Raw genomic sequence first — 17,413 nt, forward strand, 5'->3', positions numbered from 1 at the left:
ACAAGCTGAAATGTTATTATGGAATCACTTCCCAATGACACAAAAAGAAAAAAACTGCCTACCCCAGCTTTAAACTATAGGCTCATTTTTCACACCCACATTGTTTGTGGGTTTGTTGTACTGGATTGCAAAACCAAACATCAAATGGTAGAATAAATGCTTTTGATCAACTCTATTAATATTGAATAAAGGCACAAATAAGGCACACATCAATTGATGTATTCCTTACAGTCACATTTTATCAATATAAGACCATTAATACCTACAGAATTTTTGTCAGTCTGAATGTGTGTGTGTGTGTGTGTGTGTGTGTGTGCAGCTGCCTTTTCTGAGCATGTCCTTTAGTTTAATTAGAAAGTCGATGATTACTGCCAATTTCATGTGGTTTATTTATGGAGTAGTGGTGTTATAAACCTGGCACTATGCATAACGCACCTTTAAGTGTGAGAGTTGAGCAAATGCTTGGAAGTAGAGAGGAGAGATTGAAATTGTGTTTGATAAAACGATAACATGAACTGTAGTGTGTTTTCTTGTTTTATACACTTTAATAAATGACTGATCATCTCCACTCTCTGGCCGACTCCTTCATTTATAATTACAACCCTGTTGTCGCGGCTCGGAGGCTTGTCGACACTTCTTTTGCTACTTGCTTGCTTCTGTAGTGAGGACTTTAAACAATGGATTACACAAGCTTGTTTGGATAGATAACTTGTAAAGTCCTCCTTATGCTGTGTCACTTATACAGCAGGTCAGTAAAACCATTACAGGAGGACACTTAATAAGTCACTCACTACGCTAATGGATTTTTAAAAACTACAGCGATCCCTTTTGTATACAGCAGAGATCTTCAACAGGGGGTGCGGGACCCCTAGGGGGTCCTCAGAGTTACTGCTTGGGGGCCACCAAATTATACAATTTTTGAAAGTTTTTTCAAAATTTAAAATGTCAATATGAATCCAACATATTACTAGCAAATATAAATCAGCCTACTTGTGAAAAAAACATTGATAGGCTTCCTGGCCTATAGGTAATAAGATAGTCACTAATACACATGCAGTTAATCCAAATGATTCACTGTGCCACATTTATGTTTAACATTAAAACAGGATTTATAAAATCATGCCAACAATTATAAATTTAATAGCTATTTTAATAGTCTATGCATTAAAAAGGTATATATAAAGACCTTAGGCCACCCTTAACGTTATTGTAGGCCCAGTTTAATATGCAACATCATTTTATACAATATATGTAGTAGGTGGTCCCTGTGAAGACGAGCTGAAGCCAGGTGAAATCAGTACAGGCTGCATCACACCTGATAGGTGTCTGCATATCACAACAGCATGAATAGTTGATGGCCTACTTTAAACATATCTCTGGTTTCACTGCTCGGCCCCGTTTGCTTCTGTGATGATGGGTGTGTCAGTGCCCCAAGTGATTGATGGATTTCTAGGCTTTCATGTCTCTGATTTTTACAGGCTTTGTTACATAAAAGCAGAATCCTTTTGTTCTGGCATGAGAAGGCCTCCCTGCGGAGTGTTAGAGTATATCGCCTGACATGGTTGATCCAGAGTTTCCTATATGCCCACTGGCTCACAAAGGGAATATTTCCCTCTATGGGTTTATTATTTCATGTGGAAAAGTATTGATTGAAGCATAAATATTGTGACCATTCTCCTAACAGCTTCTCCCAACGGACTCTTCTTTGTGGCTGCTGCAAGATAAAACATGTTTCACAATGACATTGGCTTCTTTTCCCAAAACTAGGCCACCAGCAACCATTATTTTCCAATATGTGTTATTCATACGAAAACAAAGTTTACTTCAGGGGGGGTATACCGTAGACATGCATCGACATTCAGGCAGTGGTGGAAGAAGTACTCAGATCCTTTACTTAAGTAAAAGTACCAATACAACAATGTAAAAATACTCCATTACAAAAAAAGGTCCGGCTTAAGTAAATGTATGGAAGTATTAATAGCAAAATGTACTTAAAGTATCAAATGTAAAAGTACCACTTCTGAACAACAATGCTACTTACAGATACTGCCGTAGCTGATTGAGGTGAAGCTAGTTTTAACTACTTTATATACTACTAGGTAGTTTAGTCCAGTGGTTCCCAACCTAAGGGTGAGTTCCCTCCAAAAGGGCCACAAGATAAATCTGAGGAGTCGTGAGATGATTAATATTTAAAACTTCTCATTACTTTGAGATTCTTTGTCAATATTCTGAGTCCATACACTGTAAAAAAAAAAAAAAAAAAAAAAAGTTATTTCACTGGAATTCACTGTATAATTTTACAGAGTTTTTCCGTTTTTTCTACATTAAGTGTTAATGCCAAAAAAATACAGAAAAATACATTTATTTAAAAAAAACCCATTAAATAAAGGTTTTAGTTTAGTTAGTAAATTGATATGAGATAATGTAGTTGTTTAACAGGATAATTCCATTGCTTAATGGTCTTGAAAGTTAAATTACATTGAATTTTATGTAAAAAGACAAAAAATAACCATAATTTTACTGTGTGTAAAATTGAGGCATCTTTGTTTTTTTTTTTTACAGTTAAACCTTAAATTTAATGTAAAGAAACATTAAAAAACAATCGTGAAAAAACGGTAAAAAGTCTGGCAGCAAAAGTTGCCAAACAATTACCATGAAATGACAGTAAAATAACCTTACGTTATTCTACAAAGAATTTCTTTTTAAAATACAGATATCTACTGTGCCAGTTGAGGTGGTTCGGGCATCTGGTAAGGATTCCCCTGGGCGCCTCCCTAGGGAGATGTTCCAGGCACGTCCAGCTGGGAGGAGGCCTCGGGGAAGACCCAGGACTAGGTGGAGGGATTATATCTCTAACCTGGCCTGGGAACGCCTTGGGATCCCCCAGTTGGAGCTGGTTAATGTGGCTCGGGAAAGGGAAGTTTGGGGTCCCCTGCTGGAGCTGCTACCCCCGCGACCCGAGACCGGATAAGCAGACGAAGATGGATGGATGGATGGAGATATCTACTGTACATTTGCTGTATTTTCACAGTCCAACTACTGTAGAATTAAAAAGAGTTGTAATCAAAAAACATATTTAGAATGTTAAACAAATGTATAAATCTGTGCAAACACTGAAAAATATTGCAAAATACCTTAAAATTACATAATTTAAATGAAAATGAATGAAATGTTTTCTTTGGTAAATTCACAAGATTATTCAATCCATCCACAAGAACTCCCTGTTAAAGTACAGATTTCTGGATGTAAAACACACAAAAATCATGTCAAATTAACGTAAAATTACCCTATTTTGACAGCTCATTAATAGTATCTTATATAATAGTAAAAGCTTTAGGCATTTCTTTTACATGATTATCCAATCAATTTACAGTAAATTCCTGTTTAATACTGGTTTTCTACTGTACAAAAAACAATATGTGATAACTTGCAGAACCATTATTTTATAGTCATTAATTTATATGAACATTATTTATCAGTAATTACAAGCAACTCTTCAATATGTCTACAGGCTTTTCCCCGCAAATGTATAAGGGTTTACTTTATATAAACAATATTGTACAGTGTTAAAAAGCAACTATCTAATATGCTGTATATAAATACTTTAATCATTAATATATCAGGTTTACTTTTATATAAACAATACTTTATAGTGATTAAAAACAACTATTCAATATATCTACAGACTTATCCAATTAATGTACTGTATGTTTATTTTGTAAAAACATTTGACAATATTTACAAATAACTATCCAATATATGCATCAGGGGTCACCCAACTTTTGTATTCAGGAAAACAGCTAAATTTCAAAGTGGCTTTTTGGTGCATATTTTTCCATGTAGTTCTTAGTCTAGGCCCTCCTTCGCTACCAGATGGGTCTGACCCATGAGTTTGCTGGGGGGCAGGGGGAGCACTGCTGGTGGCTGAAATGGGTAATTGCATCGTTTAAAAAAATGAGTGGAATAATTACATCTGGCATGACCAGATATTTTATAAATATATTAAATAACACAAAACAATTAAATGGTGGTAGGTAATACATCAGATTTCATATACTGCTTTAGTAAAAAAAAATATTACCTGGCTGACGATGGGAGCAGCAGGACGCAAAAAACGAAAATTACTGTTGCACTAGTCTGGACATCTGGTCATGCCAACCTTGCAATATAGGTTTCCTAAATGCCATGTATATAAATGTGATGTCAGCTTACTAATTGATTGCGGGTTTGGTGTAGATTTGGACTTTTATACGTTTATTCCACTTTGTTTAAACGGCAAAGTGGAGAGGCCTCGTTCACCTGTTTGGAGCTGGCTGGTGAATGTGATGCTCGTATAGGCCTTGTTGGATACAGTGACCCTTATTGTGGCTCTACTGATCGCTGTGGATTACCTTTTTTTCCATGTCATTGGATTACGGCAAAATACGGATCTTTTTTCTCAACGTGTCTTAACGTTTTATGGTGTGACTGTGCTTCGTTTCTGCATTTGGAGAGGCATCTCAACAGACTGTAGGTCGAACACTCAGTCCATAGCAACCAGTATTGAATTTGTTATTTCCCAGTGTCCTTTGCTGAATGGTCTCAATGTTTTATTGTTTTATTTTATGGCTGTAAAAAAAAAATCAAATGGCATATGTACATCTTTGCTAAGCGCAAACTAGCACATAAGGGGAGGGTTATGCCTCTTTTTCAAATCATTTTGGAGGGTCATAGAAAAATTATTACTGGCGAGGGGAGGGTCAAGTCTTTTTAGCCTAAAGGTCCCAAAACTCCTCCGGTAGCCCCTTAAATAAATAACGAACAGTCCCTAAGAGACAAGACTGAACCTAAACTACAAGCCTTGGATGTACATGCTGTCTATTTTAGTCCAAGTCTGTAATATGCTCATCACTATATAATCATGTTTTGGTCTAGCGAATTAGTTGACAAAAGAATCGTGCAGCCACAGTTCCCATCACATAGGCCCACAGCCTATAGGGTTATAGGCCTACAGGATGACGATACAGTACACACAGAGTCAGGCAGCCTGCAGCCTGGGTAAGCCTACATCTTCACCATCCTAATATTTTAGGGGGCATCTGATGTTCTTGCCTTATTTCCCTTCCGTGGAGGGCATTGGGCCTATTTCAGATTGACTTTTTCTTTGTCTTATACTATGTCAACTCTGGCTTTTGATGTTTGTTCCTGTCTATGTCATCCAAACAGCTCAGAGCATGAGCTTCCCTCTTATGTGTGGTAGAATGAATATTCATGCATGTCCAGTACCTCAAATGCCTCACCAAGACCTCTGTGATCTGACCATCCCTGCCTCTGAAATTACAATACAATTTCCATATACTTGCAATGGTTACACAGGCATTGATGCACATATGGCCTGGGCAATGTGTGTTTCATTTAGGTGTAACATTAATACGTTAAATGGATTGCCTGTGCCACAGCTATGCTACACTTTTATAAGGGGTGGGAAATCAATATTAATGCACACCAGTACCTCAAATACGTACCTGCTTGCCTAACTTGCACACCACCTAACCTAACTTGTTCCAACCCTCATACAGTTTAATTCAACCCTGCGTTGATACGCCACAGACACAACAGAGCCATACAGTCATGTGAACAAATTAGTACATCCATGCTAAAGTTGACTAAAAAGAGGAATAAAAACATCATCTTTAGGAAATTGATCTTAATGCCTTAATTAAAAAAATCTTTCCAAAAACCAATCTTTAAGGACACCAATTTTCTTTGTGAATGAATAATGTATCGTAAATAAATAAACGTTCTTCCTTAAAATACAGGGAGCATAAGTAAGTACACCCCTATGTTAAATTCCCACAGAGGCAGGCAGATTTGTATTTTTAAAGGCCAATTATTTAATGGATACAGGATACTATGCATCCTGATAAAGTTCCCTTGGCCTTTGGAATTAAAATAGCCCCACATCATCACATACCCTTCACCATACCTAGAGATTGGCATGGTTTTATTTCAGTTAGCCTAATAGCTGGTTTGATTTGCATTGAGAGATGATTTTATGGAAAGTACCCCATGCCAGTCTCCAGGTATGGTGAACGGTATGTAATGATGTGGGGCTATTACTTGTTATAAGCTTTAAAAAAAAACAAAAAAAAAACCTGAATTTGCACTAGACTCTATGGGACTTTGTATGTCTAGTTGAAGTGCTTAGTATATAGCCTTCATTGTTGTGAATGTTTACAGCCACCAATTCAGGCACTGAGTTCACCTTAGCATGTTGGAATGTCTTGCAAAATGAGAGTATATATATTAGTTATTACTAAGCACTTCAACTAGACATACAAACAAAGTCCCATAGAGTCTAGTGCAAATTCAGGTTTTGCTGGTAACATGGCTAAAGTCCCACTGCTTGGCGAAGTCTTTGAAGCGTTGGCTGGTATACTGACTCGCATTGTCTGTGATGAGGGTGTGAGGCATACCGTGAACAGAGAAGTGTCTTTTCAGCTTTGTGACCACAGCTGCTGAGGTTGCGTCACGGATGAGGTCAATTTCATACCATCCTGAGTATGAGTCTACCAGCACCTGGTATTGTTGTCCGTGCCACTCAATCATATCAGTAGCCACTGTGGACCATGGCAAGACTGGAACTGGATGTGGTTGTAGAGGTTCCTTCTGCTGATGTGGTCTTGTGCTATTGCAGACGGAGCACAACAGCAGCTCCTCTGCAATGTCGTTGTTCATTGTCGGCCAAAAAACTGTGCTCCTGGCTCTGCGCCTGGTTGACTCTATGCCTGGGTGACCTCTGTGGATGATGTTGATGTATTCCCGGTGTAGAGAGTGGGGAATTACTGTTCTGTGGCCCTTGATAACCATCCCATCCTCCACTACCAACTCGTCTCTGTAAGGGAAGAACGGACAAATGGAAGGGTGGACGCTGCGTTCTTTGCCAGGCCATCCTCGGTGGATGACTGTGCTGAGAGTCCGTAGCACCTGATCCGGTGCTGTGTGGGTCTGGAGCTCCTCTAGTCTGTTAGTTGAGATGAAACTAACAGACATCACCTCAAAAGTGTCTGCAGCTTGACTTTGTGAGATAGTTTTGTTTGGAGCTCGTGATAGGGTGTCTGCTAGGTACATGTGCTTACCCTTCTTGTATACTAGTGTGATGTCATAGGCCTGTAACTGCAGTAACATCCTTTGCAGTCGGGCAGGAGCAGTGTGGATGGGCTTCTTCAGGATTGTGACGAGGGGTTGGTGGTCTGTTTCAATGACCGTAGGCTTGCCATACACGTAATCCCTGAATTTGGTGCATGCAAACACCACTGCCAACAGCTCCTTTTCGATTTGAGCATACCTCCATAAGCCACTAGGTTGGCATTTTTGCTGTGTTCCACTGGCTGCTTTCCATTAGCCAGCTGTTGGAAAGTGTCTTTTGACATTAAATTTGCACTTTGCACCTGTATCAACCTTCATCTCGATTGACCGGTAGCTTAGTTGTCCGCTCCGCTTGAGACAAAAAAAATCACATGGAATTTACAGGCGATTAATTAATCCCACTTCTGACACCATGTTGAAATATATGAGGAGTCCTTACTTTATGAATCCAAGCGGTTGTGTTTATTTATGAACTTCCAGAAACCATGTGGAACTTAATCAGTTAAAGTAACAGGCAACATCTTACAACCATATACAACTTGGCGGGGAGCCGTGCACACAGAACTAGAATCCTACTGCGCATGTGCACTTCCTAAAGTACGGTGTCTCGTAGCGTCCATACAGAGAACGAACATAATTCACCAGAATTATCTACACCCACAGTCAGAAACTAATATGCATGCGGGACAGACCTCTTTTTTATGTATTTGGTGTACTTCAATAGAATATGTAGCATACATGTTCTTTAACTTATGAAGTTGCGTGATACATAAAACAGTTTTCTCTTAATATTAAGACCCAAAGTGAGTCACAGTGTTCAACAAAATGCAAGGTCATTGTGCAGTCTACTGCTCCCTCAAATCATTTTGCCTCACCCCAATTTCTACAGGTCAAAGAGTTTTTCATGGGCTGAGGTAATATAAGGTGAATAAAGACAGGGAGGACACAGTTTGAATAAAGCTTTACATTGGTGTGCTATATATTTTTTTTAATTTAGCAATAAATGCAATATGTGAAAGACTGGGGAGTGATGCTAGGGCTCAACAGTTCAACCAAGGCTTCTATCATCAACGTGAACATTGATAATCTGGGGGTGAAGCGATGTAAGACCTTAAAATGATTGAAAAAAACAGAAATGTAAACAGAAATTGTCTCTTTAGTCTCTGTGCATCAGATATCAAGAAAGTGCGTGCAGATTCAAATAATTGAATGTTACACAATCATTGGATGAATCATGCCGGGCAGAGACGATCTTGACCAATGATATTGTTTGACTTCATGGGGGGCTGTGCTAACGTCAAACTCATCTCGACGCAGAGACAGTGTGGATAATAACATAACGCGGGAGTCAAGACTTTTCCACGATGATAACATTCAGCTTTCACTTAAGGTAAAGTAATATTTTTCTTTTTATTTACATGCAGTTTCCTCATGAGATATCAACTGCACATGAGTTAAGATAACACTTGCATACGTTCCACAATTTTAAAATGTCAGCAGGGATAACGTTAGCATTTGCCGTTTATGTGCCTTATCAAAGTGTGTCTGGCGTTAGCTAACATTATATTAAGACTGTCCTTAGGTAACGTTAGCCTTGAATGTGAACCATGCACCAATTGTAATGTTAGCTAGCTAGCTAAATATATAACAGTTAACTACATTATGATTGTCAGTTGACTAACGCTAAATTCACGCCAATTCCCATTGATGCCCAGCCAGTCCATATCTACCCTGGAGTTATGGAGAAAACCCAGCTCCAACCAAATCAACATTTTGACAATTCTATTGCTAAAGTGCCTGACTTTGCACTGGCCCCAAATGGCCAAATATGGGTCCCCGTTGAATTTTAAAGCTGATTCACATTCTACAGATATAACAGTTCCCATTGATGCCCAGCCTGTCCATATCTACCCTGGAGTTATGGAGAAAACCCAACTCCAACAAAATCCAATCAAATCAACATTTTGACAATTCTATTGCTAAAGTATCTGACTTTGCACTGGCCCCAAATGGCCAAATATGACTCCCCGTTGATTTTAAAGCTGATTCACATACTACAGATATTACAATTCCCATTGATGCCCAGCCTGTCCATATCTACCCTGGAGTTATGGAGAAAACCCAGCTCCAACCAAATCAACATTTTGACAATTCTATTGCTAAAGTGCCTGACTTTGCACTGGCCCCAAATGGCCAAATATGGCTCCCCGTTGATTTTAAAGCTGATTCACATACTACAGATACTACAATTCCCATTGATGCCCAGCCTGTCCATATCTACCCTGGAGTTATGGAGAAAACCCAGCTCCAACCAAATCAACATTTTGACAATTCTATTGCTAAAGTGCCTGACTACACTGGCCCCAAATGGCCAAATATGGCTCCCCGTTGAATTTTAAAGCTGATTCACATACTACAGATATTACAATTCCCATTGATGCCCAAGCTGTCCATATCTACCCTTGAGTTATGGAGAAAACCCACCTCCAACCAAATCCAATCAAATCAACATTTTGACAATTCTATTGCTAAAGTGCCTGACTTTGCACTAGCCCCAAATGGCCAGACATTGCTCCCCGTTGAAATTTAACGCCGATTCACATACTACAGATATTACAATTCCCATTGATGCCCAGCCTGTCCATATCTACCCTGGAGTTATGGAGAAAACCCAGCTCCAAACAAATCAACATTTTGACAATTCTATTGCTAAAGTGCCTGACTTTGCACTGGCCCCAAATGGCCAAATATGGCTCCCCGTTGAATTTTAAAGCTGATTCACATAATACAGACACTACAATTCCCATTGATGCCCAGCCTGTCCATATCTACCCTGGAGTTATGGAGAAAACCCAGCTCCAAACAAATCAACATTTTGACAATTCTATTTCAAGTGCCGCACTTTCCACTGTGTTTTGCCATTGAGGCAGGATACATTCAGAAACCCGTATCTCACTCAAAACAGCATGGATGTTTTTTTTTCCAAGTTTGTATGCGTGTGGAAGCACCAGAGACACAAAATAACACTCCAAATCCCAGAAAAAGTGTTTTTTTCATAATATGGGCACTTTAATATAAAATCCAGTAGCTTAGCTACATAAACTATGTGGAGAAGGAGCAGGAGCGTTGCATTCACCAGGAGCTTGAAGGTGTAATGAACAAACGTGGGGTACCTATCCACACAGACGTCACAAGAGCCCAGATAGAGAAAGACAACGATGCTGTTAACGCCATAGTTGGATGGTTGGAGGAAGTCAACCCCTTTGATTCCATATGGGACAGGAAGACCCTGGTATCTTTCTCGACGGGGTTCAGCAGCACTCCTGGGGACTCAGTCAATGCTGATCAGGCAGAGGAGGTTGGCAGAGCCATACAGGCCAAGAAGAATGGAAAACTGTTCTGGATACAATGGAAACCAAGCACAAGGTCAAATTATTGGCAAGCCTTAGATCTGCTCCCAAAATCAATGGAGATAAGCTAATCACTGACTCACCCAAGCTCTTCAACTGTCCCATCATCATTAGTGAGTGTTAGGATGGCCGCATAGCAGCTGGATAATTACAGCAGGAGACTTGAGGCAGAGGTACGGTGCAGATCAACAGGTGTTTATTTCCCCAACAATTAACAAAACATGGAAGCCATGATGGCAACCAACAAACTGAGCACCACAGGCAGCATGTGGTCCAGACAGCAGCTGCTAGATGGAAACTGGCAGCCTTTTATAGCCTGCCACTGACCTTATCTCGACCCTACCATAATATGAGGATAAATCTGAAATGTACTCAATTTAACAATTATACAAAATACAACAACCACATCAAATACATTTCTACTTCTCTACTGTTATCTCAATTTACTTGCATTATGTTACCCAATATAATCAAACATCTTTAATTTAGCAGCATTTAGCAAGTACAGTCAATTAAAGTACTCAAACACCCTTCTCTCCATGAAACGTGGTATCTCCCGGAACCTTTAAAATGGGGCTCGATACGCTGGGGACTCTTTTAGCCTGAACACTCTGGAGAGGAGACACAACAGAGGTAAGTTACTTGAACACAAACTTTACTATTACACAAGCAGCAACTGTTAACCTGCATTCAATTATTTAGGCAAAGACTATACCATACTACACATGTTTAGGTAACCAAACTAGTAAACTGAGCACATGTGTTTCTTTTGACAGGGCTGGCCTCCAATCAACACCAGCTGCAACCTTCAAACAGATTAATATTTTCCAATAAACATTAAAAACTTGTGCCTCATTTTATTTACCCGTAACATAATGAGCTACAGTGTACCAATGCTGCAAAATATTAGTGATGAAGAGGACCTTCATTACAGTGAGCCAACACCAATGTCTCTATTTGACAAAAATCTGAAGTTGCGAAAGCCATTGACATGGCTGCACTAGCGAGGTTCCTGAAGGCATTTGTGGAGCCTGTCAAAAAAAAAAAACCTGCACAAGCCTGGTGGTTGATGGTGGTTGGCTCCTGCACAGCTTCAAATGGGAGGCTAACCTCACATGGAAGGACATCACCGAGAGCTACCTCCGGTTTGTGATGTCCATGGGTAGCCAGAACCTTCGGATCACTGTGGTCTTTGAGTAGCTCCACCAAGGACCATGACCACCTGAGACGTACAAAGAATGCATGCTGTGACATTCAGATTTGTTCAGACTTAAAAAACATTGTTCCATGGGTAAAGTTCCTTGACAACATGCACAACAAGTCCCAGCTCATTCTGCTCCTTGCTGAGACCTTCCAAATAAGTAGGATCAGTGTACAACAATGCTCTGATGATGCTGAGCAGTAAATTAGGCAATAGAGTCCTCTGTTGAGACGAGGGCCGAGGACACAGACGTTATGGTTATGCTGGTCCATCTAGCGCAAACCACCCGGTTTTCCTCACAACAGCTAAAGACACATCTTACGGTGTCGGAAAGATCCGGGAGGCCCTCCTGGAGAGGTACCGTAAATACCTGATCTTCCTACACAGCTTCTCTGGCTGCGATACCGTATCAGCAATTTTGGGTTTAGCAAAACAACTTTGCTCACCAAGCTCTGCAAGACTGACAAAGCAGAGCGGGCCATGGATGTGTTCATGGACATCAGAGCCAAGAAAAGTGACATCATCAAAGCTGGCTGCGAACTGTTCCGGCTCATATTCTGCGGAAATCCACCTGAAGATTTGGAAGACTTAAGATTTGATATCTTCAGCAAGCGGGCCGCAGCCGGGAGCATCAAGCCTGAGAAACAGCCTCCGGCTACAGGAGCTGCAGCACAGCACTCTCTGCGGGCATATCTCCAGACCAGAGATTGGCTACTGCTACAAAGTCCATCACTGGATGTCCTTGAGTATGGATGGAAACAAGGAGAAAAAGGTTATGCACCAGTCCCTACAACAGATCCCATTGCACCGGACTACCTTCTGAAGTTCGTCAGCTGCAACTGTGCAGGGGACTGTGACACTCTCAGGTGCTGCTGTAAAAAGCAAGGAGTCAAGTGTATTTCTGTTTGTGGGAACTGTCATGGTAACTCTTGCCAGAACATCAACCAGCCAGATGATAACAGGAGTGAGGGAGAAGCAGGGGAGTTGGATGAGGATTGTTACATTTTAAACTGATTCAGGAAGTTTTGTTTTGCAATTGTTCAATCAATTGGAGTCATTTTTACTTACAAATAATGGCTGGGATATATTCAGCACTCCTAAAAACCCATAGTTAGACATCTCAAAAGCTAATATTGGTAAAAAAAATATTTTTTATGTATATGATCAGTAGTAACCACACATAATTGTTACATCTAGCCATCTTCTTATCTGTGATTATAATCGCTGTGTAGCCTATGTTTAGATTTGACCGGTGGATATAGAGCTCAACAATCCCGCCCACAGCGGGTTCCGGAAGTAAAAATACAATGCAATTTCTCCATTGACAAATTGGAGTATAAGCCATAAAATCGTAACCGTCGATGATAGACTTAAAACCAGCATGCCGACATGATTCAGCGATTGTATATGCTCATATAGACGCCACAAATCATGGGGCACTGCCCTTGTTTTGAGATAATTGTCTTATTCGCGATATCTTGGATAAGTACTTCATTACCCACAATCCTGAACAATCCCACAATCCCACGGTGATGCCTCTGATTGGTGGAACTCATGCTGGTGAGGAGGGGGGGGGTGTCAGTACCCGATCTGTGCTGCCTGCACGATCCGTCACGAGGATTTACGACACTGCACGAATCACGATCTGTTCCACGCTTCTGACGTTAGCCTCTGCCGGGAAGCTAACGTTAGTTTAGCTAACAGGTAATTCAGCTAACTGCTAGCTGACAGCTTGATTCAGTCTAAAATAACGTTAACTCAAACTTAACACTGGGTAAAGCTGTCTACAGCTGACGTAACAGCCGTTATATATGTTAATGGTTATTTTCAGGTTTTATTTTGAGGGTCTTTTAAAGTTATTACATGCTGTCTCAGCTAGCGGTTAGCCGAATTAGCTGTTAGCTAAACTAACGTAGCTTTCTTTATTCAGTTGTGCGCGGTGATTTATGGGGTGAGTAGTTCCTTCGCTCTGAGATGACGATATGTACACAGTCTTGTACCTTTGACTTTTTGGGATTTTCTGTTCATTTTTTTGCTTGAAATGATACGTTGTATTCTTATGAGTCACGTACCACCTGGTTAGCCTAAGGCATGGTCTAAAACTCTTTATATACGGATTTTTCCAGACATCAATGGGAGAAATAAATGGGAAATGTACTTCCGGAACCCAAGGTCTCTCAGAGGAGGGACGGGACTGTTGAGCTCTATTACAACGCGATGGGCAGCAGCTAGCGAGCAGTCCAAAGCTAGCTGCAGCTAGCTCGTCAGCGAGCCGGGGTAGGAGCTCCGCAGACCCGCATTTAACTCGTTTTTGAAGCTAGTTTCTGTACCATGTCATATTTAATTTAACCGATATTTTTTGTGTTAAGTTAAATGATCAAGGGAACGGCTTTATTTTTTGGATATGTAGCTAGGTCAGTGAATAACCGATGTTAGCTAGTTATGTGGGTCATCATCGGGTTGGACCTGTTAGCAGGACAGCTGGTTAGCACGGCAGCTAGCTGGTTGAGGATAATTTTATTTATCACTCATTTAAAACAGAAAGGCAATACATACACATGCTTGTGTTGGTGAGGATTACTCTGCATGCTTATGTTGGTGAGGATTACTCTGCAGATTGTGAATGTGAGAACACAAACACGAACAAAAACGTACGAGTTTAGCATGCCGTCCATCTACAGCATAGCTCTTCCGCCGTCCGTCATGGCGTTCATAATTCGTGCGAGTGGAGCGTGACGTCACGTGCAAAGGGTCAATAGGAACATATGGTAAAAAAGGCTATTGGTAAGATTTTTTTTTGCAGATTTGCAAAACAAATGCCTAACTTTCCCTAACTATAAGGCGGAACTCCTTTTAGATCCATTTCAGTTTGCCTACAGGGCCAAGAGGGGGGTACAAGATGCCACTGTCACCCTACTCAACCTCTTATATAAGCATCTAGAGGGGAGTGGGAATCATGCTAGGCTACTCTTTGTTGATTTCCCATCTGCTTTCAAACCATACAACCTCATCTGCTAGCTAAGAAATTACATTCATTTTAACCTTGATCCGAGCTTAGTAGGCTGGATACTGTATTTTCTCACTCAGAGATGTCAGTGGGTGAGGGTGAACAGTGAGCTTTCCAGTGAGTTAATATCATCCACTGGATCCTCCACAAGGATGTGTCCTGTCCCCTCTGTTGTACATCCTATACACCAACGATGGTTGTAGCCATCATGACAATAGGTACATTATCAAGTTTGCAGACGACCCAGTTACTGTCAGCCTTCTTAGTGCACATGAAAATGACCATGGTCCACTGATTGATGATTTTGTTGCCTGGTGTAAGAATGCTTTCCTTCATCTAAATCATGGGTCACCAAACTAAGGCCTGCGGGCCGACTCAGGCCCGCCACCCCCCTTTGACCAGCCCCTCTGCCCCCCACTACTTGAACCGGCCCTATGAGGCAATCCCAAAAAGTCGTCATGGCCTATTTTTTTTAAATTGCTTTTTGGAAAATAATAACATGTCTGTATGTGGTATTTTGTTGATTTCAGTTAAAAATTGATATTTAGTTATAAAATGAACTATAATATTTGCCAAATTTTCGTCACCCGACATGCTCGAGATCAAGCAGTGTCAGACAGCTCACGCGAGTTGTCATACGCGCGCAACTGTCAATGTTCAGGACAGCAAAATGGCTAGCGTTAAACGAAAAGTTGATAGAGTGCAGAGTTTTCAAAGAACACTTCAGTGGACCAACGATTATTTTTTTGTTCAGTGTAAGGACCGTGCAGTTTGTATTATATGTAAAGAAAGTGTGGCGGTTTTCAAAGAATATAATCTGCGTCGTCACCACGAAACCCGCCACAAAGAGTATACTAGCCTGCGAGGGCAAGCAAGAGAAGACAGGATTCGGAGGATGAAAGGCGGACTGGCTGCACAACAGAATGTATTCCTTCGCCAAACTCAGGTCAACCAGGCTGCTGTCCAAGCTAGCTATAAGGTAGCTCACCTACTAGCTACCCATGGGAAGTTTGTTTGTAAGTTTATTTGATTAGGACAATGCACATTAATCAACATTTCTGTAAATGTGCCAGTGTTAGCCAGTCGGCTAATTTTCAACTGTAGTCCTAATTACCTAGCATGCATGTCTTTATGGTGTGAAGAAACCAGAGGATCCGGAGGAAACCCACGCAAACACAGGGAGAACATGCAAACTCCACACAGTCCCGGAACGGAATGACCTGGAGTCGAACCCAGAACCTTCTTGCTGTGAGGCAGAAGTGCTAACTACTGAGCCACCGTGCTGCCGTTTACTGATGGGGACTTTGTTAAAGAATGCATGCTTGCTGTGGCCGAGGAGGTGTGTCCCGACAAGAAGGATGCGCTCAACGCGGTGAGTCTCTCCGCACCTACTATGACCAAGCGAATCGAAGATTTGGGGGACAATGTGTATGACCAGCTGAATAAGAAAGCGTCAGAATTCGAGTTTTTTGCTTTGGCCATGGATGAGAGCAATGACGTGCAGGACACAGCACAACTGCTCATTTTTATTCGTGGAGTTAGCACAAGCTTTGAAGTGTCTGAGGAGCTGGCAGCTCTAAAAAGTCTCAAAGGTACTACGACAGCAGAGGATATTTTTGTCCAAGTGTGCAAAACAATGGAAGAGTTGGATCTACACTGGTCTAAATTGGCCAGCATCACTACTGATGGCGCATCTAGTATGGTTGGCACAATGAGGGGGCTAGTAGGGCGCTTGAACAGCGAATTCGAGGAACGAGGTCTCACCCCCCCACTACAAGTCCACTGTCTGATTCACCAGCAAGCACTATGCTGCAAAGTTTTGAAGTGGGCGTCTGTCATGAAGGTGGTTGTGCACTGTGTCAACTACATCCGAAAACATGGGCTGAAACACAGACAGTTCCAGGCCTCTCTCTCTGAGCTTGAGTCTGCCTACGAGAATGTGCTGTACTACACAGAAGTATGATGGTTAAGCCGAGGCAGAGTGTTGCGCCGTTTCTATGACTTGGAAATGGGACCACGCGTTTTTAACTGATGTGACTGAAATGTTGAGCCACCTGTACGTGCAGATCCAAGGCAAAGGGAAGCTAATCAGTGACATGTATTCCCACATCAAAGCGTTCAAGGTCAAACTAGTGCTGCTTGTGCGACAGGTCCAAAAGCTGAGGCCTGTACTACGAAGCGAGATTTGGTGTTAACGAGCCAACTTCAGGCTCAACCCAGGGTTTTCTGTACTACAAAGGTGGATCACTTGTGATCGGGTTCAATCGCCATGGTAACTTATGCTGAACGCCTAACCTGGTCGGGAGCAGGTTATGTTGGAGATTAGAGATCAACCGGTGTAAAAGCACCGCCCACTGACCAATCAATACTCGACTGATAACGGCGTCACCGTTCTTAGAAGATCAGCTGGAGCTCGGTTCGCGGAGAGAGAGAGGTGTGCTCATAAAAGTTAAAACATTTAGAGACCGACAACCCCGTTAACATTCCCTGATGGGTATTTTTATGAAAGATATAGATTTTCAGCAGAGGGAATTACTTATAGGCTATTTGTTGCCTTCTTTAGCCGTGTGTTGCCAATGCGCACATCGGTTTAAATTATGTTTTTATGGTTTTTTTTATTTTCTCTCACGATCGCGCACCACTGCTGGGGTTGCAACTGAAATAAAA

At 41.3% G+C, this 17,413-nt stretch overlaps 1 protein-coding gene across 1 annotated transcript in view; it reads right to left on the reverse strand.

The window, feature by feature from the left end:
- The window catches only part of LOC116043723 (trypsin), a 68,145-nt gene that overhangs the window by 24,206 nt on the left and 26,526 nt on the right, over positions 1 to 17,413 (reverse strand). The window lies entirely within an intron of this gene.

The sequence above is a fragment of the Sander lucioperca genome, chromosome 12, assembly GCF_008315115.2.
Source record: "Sander lucioperca isolate FBNREF2018 chromosome 12, SLUC_FBN_1.2, whole genome shotgun sequence".
NCBI lineage: Eukaryota > Metazoa > Chordata > Actinopteri > Perciformes > Percidae > Sander > Sander lucioperca.